The sequence below is a fragment of the Papaver somniferum genome, chromosome 9, assembly GCF_003573695.1.
Source record: "Papaver somniferum cultivar HN1 chromosome 9, ASM357369v1, whole genome shotgun sequence".
Classification (NCBI taxonomy): Eukaryota; Viridiplantae; Streptophyta; class Magnoliopsida; order Ranunculales; family Papaveraceae; genus Papaver; species Papaver somniferum.
The window spans coordinates 60550656-60554506 of record NC_039366.1 but is presented as its reverse complement, the minus strand read 5'-3'; positions in this window follow the sequence as shown (position 1 = coordinate 60554506).

Genomic DNA, 3851 nt, shown 5'->3' with positions numbered 1-3851 from the left:
TCCGAATATAGAATATTCGAAAGTTTGACTTATTTAATAACCTCCGATTATTGTATAATAATTTGTTGCTTTCATATGCAGGCCGTTGAAGAGTTTGTTGATGACTTCTATTTGAGGCCCGACACTTCCCTATACTATGCAAACGATTTGGTATACTCATTACTACTTTTTTCTTTTTTTCAAAATTTATATGTTAAATGGTTATGCTTATTAGGTTTGTTTTGTTTTATGCACGTTTAGACATTTGGAAGTAAGAAGGAGGCAAAGGAATGGCTTATGAACAAGGCAAAAGATAACATGTGCGTGGTAGTTCAAAATAATCATGTTAGTGACACTCGATTTGAAATGATTTGTGAGCGAGGTGGGACGCGAAAGAGTCACGAGGGAAATAATAGTAAGTACATACGGAAGACGAATAGGAAATACCGAAGCAATACCAAGAAGATAGGATGCCCATTTAAGATTGTCTTCTATAAGCCCGATGGTATTAAAGGTAAAGAGTATAAAATGTATAAAGTTGATAACGGTTGTCACAACCATGATGATCCGTTGGATTTAATTGGACATGTAATGGTTGCCAAGTTAAAACCACATCAAATGCAGACGGTGAGGTCTATGCGGATCCAAAAAGCGAGTGCGATCTTAAGTAAAATAAAGGCGGACGATCCCGACAACTTGTCTTCTTTGTCTACAATTAAGTCGGCCCTAGCTACGATCAAAAGGACTGATTGGGATGGTAGAACGGTCATGCAACAATCGGAGTGGTTAGCGGAGTTACACGGCTACACCTTGAGAAGGGAAGAAAAGGATGGTATAGTGGTTCGTATTTTCTTGGCACATCCCGAAATGATCCAATTGGCTCAATGCTTTCATCAAATTTTGTTGATAGATGATACTTATAAGACAAACAAGTATAACATGTCGTTGTTGAACATTGCTTGCCATACTTCAGACAGAAACACGTTTACAATTGCATGGGGTTTAATGGATCATGAGAACAATGTGAGTTTCATTTGGATGTTGGAGACGTTGAGGTCCATTTATAACGGTGATAATTTTCCAAGGGTTATTGTAACGGATAACGATCAAGCCTTAATGCATGCAATAGCGGTAGTGTTTCCGGAAGCCCAAAACTTGCAATGTACGTGGCACATTCAATGCAATCTCAAAACCAATTGCCATCATCATTTCCAAGCTAAAAGACCAAGGAAGGGTACCAAGAGGTCAAAGGAAGAGGATGAGCGCATTAGTAAATTAACCTTGGAAGAACGTAAGGAAGAGGAAAGGCTATTTGAAGAAAAGTGGAAGGAGGATGGAATAATTTGGAAAATGTTCATGAAAGCATGGGACAAAATCGTTTGGTCGATGACCGATGAAATTTACAAATGTAACTTGAAGAAATTTGAGGATGAATACAGCACGGACTACCCAAAACCGGTTGAGTATTGTAAAACACAATGGTTAACGATTAAGGAGAGGTTTGTGTTTGCATGGACATATGAATATCGTAACTTCAAGAACGAGGCGACAAGCATTGCGGAGGGGTCTCATGGTCGACTAAAGAAAATACTAATTGGTAGTCAAAATGGAGTTGTGTCGATCCAAGAAGCAATCCATGAATTCACCAATCGTGATCTCGTAAAGATTAGGAAATGTATGAAATTTAGTGTACACCAATTCCCGATGGAACATATTAAGGAAAAATTGCTTCTAAGGGGAGTCGGAATTGTATGCACGAATAGCCGAGCGTTACGCTACATCAAACGACACCAAAAAGCAAATATTGATGCATAATTTGGAGGAAGCCCTTCACCCTTGTTTAAGGGAGGTTGATGAACCTATTAAGAAAAAGAACACCGGTAGGCCGAACACCGAAGTGTCGAGGACCATCCAAAGAAAAGAGTTGAAGAAGTATTTGTCTAATAAAAGAATATTGTCTAGGCACGAGTGTTCGGAAGCCGAATTTGAAGATGAGCCGGAACCTAAGAAAAGAGGTCGTACAAGAAATGATCAAAGTGGACCAACCACCCGACAAGTAAGGCCAAAGATCTCTACAGAGCCTTCTCAAGTAAGTCAACCCAATGTTGTCGAAGAAGTTGTTGAGCAAATGAACGCCTCGCAACAAACCCAACCAATGGAAATTCTTACTATAAAAGAGGACAAAGGTACTCTTCGTTGCCCTAGAGATCTTAATGGAAGACCAAATCGATCCACATATACAATATACAAAGAGTATTTGGAACAACTCCCTCCACTTATCATTCCATTTGTTTTGTCAAACGACGAGGTTGATGGGGATGGAAATTGTGGGTTTCACGTTGATACGGAACAAATGGGTTACTTTAGAGAGGCGGATATCGAAGATGTCACCCAATGCCAATATTTAAGAAATAAGATGGCGGTACAACTAGTGAAGGACAAGGGTTTTTATATGGAGATGATGAGGCGAGGAGATAGATACGACAAAGAACAAGAGTTCAAAGACTTAGTTGCGCGTGTGAAGTGTCGAAAGGGATTGAAGACAATCGGATCCAAGTATTGGATGACAATGCCTAAATTTGGATATCTCCTAGTGGACGTTTTGAATTGCGTGGTATATTTCTTCGTTCCTCCTATGTATGGACTTATCATGACGTTTGCACCCACAAGAACGGCTTGCGACGAGTCGGTTAAAGATAGAAGAATCGTAATGGCATCTTGTGCCGCAAACCTGTCGTCTCTGTGCCTAGCAAGAATACGGTTGTACTCGGTGCACAATTTTATAACATGGTGCACCCTTGAAGAAACATGGGATGGTTCATAATTGTGGCGTGGCTTCTTGTACTTACCAACAAAAGGACCCAATGAAACGTTAATCCAAAATATACGATCGTCCTGCTGTTCTTTGGGTAGATCTTTCACAATGTAATAATTTTTTATCCATTCGGTCTCTTCCTCAACTTGTTTTAATCTTTCTCTATGATGGAATTGTTCTTGACCTCGCTTCTTAGCCTTGATTTCCTCTTCCTCCTCCTCCGTTGCCACTAACGATGGTTTAATTTTTTTGGGTTGTTTGTTCCTTTTTTGTATTTCTTCTTCCCTTGCTGCAATTGATGTAGTTGTTCGCTTGCATCTTCGAAGTATGTTGTCGATTGATGATGGACTTGCCATTGAAAAGGTTTTTCATTCAGATTTGTTACTCAATAATAACTGAGAGGGGTTACCCTCCTTATATAGATTAGAGTTCCAACGGATCTAATTTTTGAAAATATGGCCGTTGAGGTTTCTGAAAATATGGCCGTTGAGGTTTCGTATCATTGGTGCACTACAATCGGTTGTTAACGATACACGTATTACCTCCGAATAAGACATTCGGCGGAAAACTTAAATTCTTATCTACCGATTAAGTTGGTATTTCTAAACACGACTATATTATTCGGAGGATAATTGTTTTGTAAAGTTCCGAATGTACGATGGCCCAAAAATCAGAATTTGGGAAAAACTTATACTTTTCAAATTTTGAAATTGAAATAATCGGAAGTATAATTAGTTACCCAAACTTCCGAATATGGGCTGTCTAACATTCTATATTGGCCCTTGGAACCACCTAGAGCCAAGGCGTGGTTTGTTTTGAACTTGCTATATTCGGAGGATAATTGTTTTGTAAAGTTCCGAATGTACGATGGCCCAAAAATCAGAATTTGGGAAAAACTTATACTTTTCAAATTTTGAAATTGAAATAATCGGAAGTATAATTAGTTACCCAAACTTCCGAATATGGGATGTCTAACATTCTATATTGGCCCTTGGAACCACCTAGAGCCAAGGCGTGGTTTGTTTTGAACTTGCTATATTCGGAGAATAATTGTTTT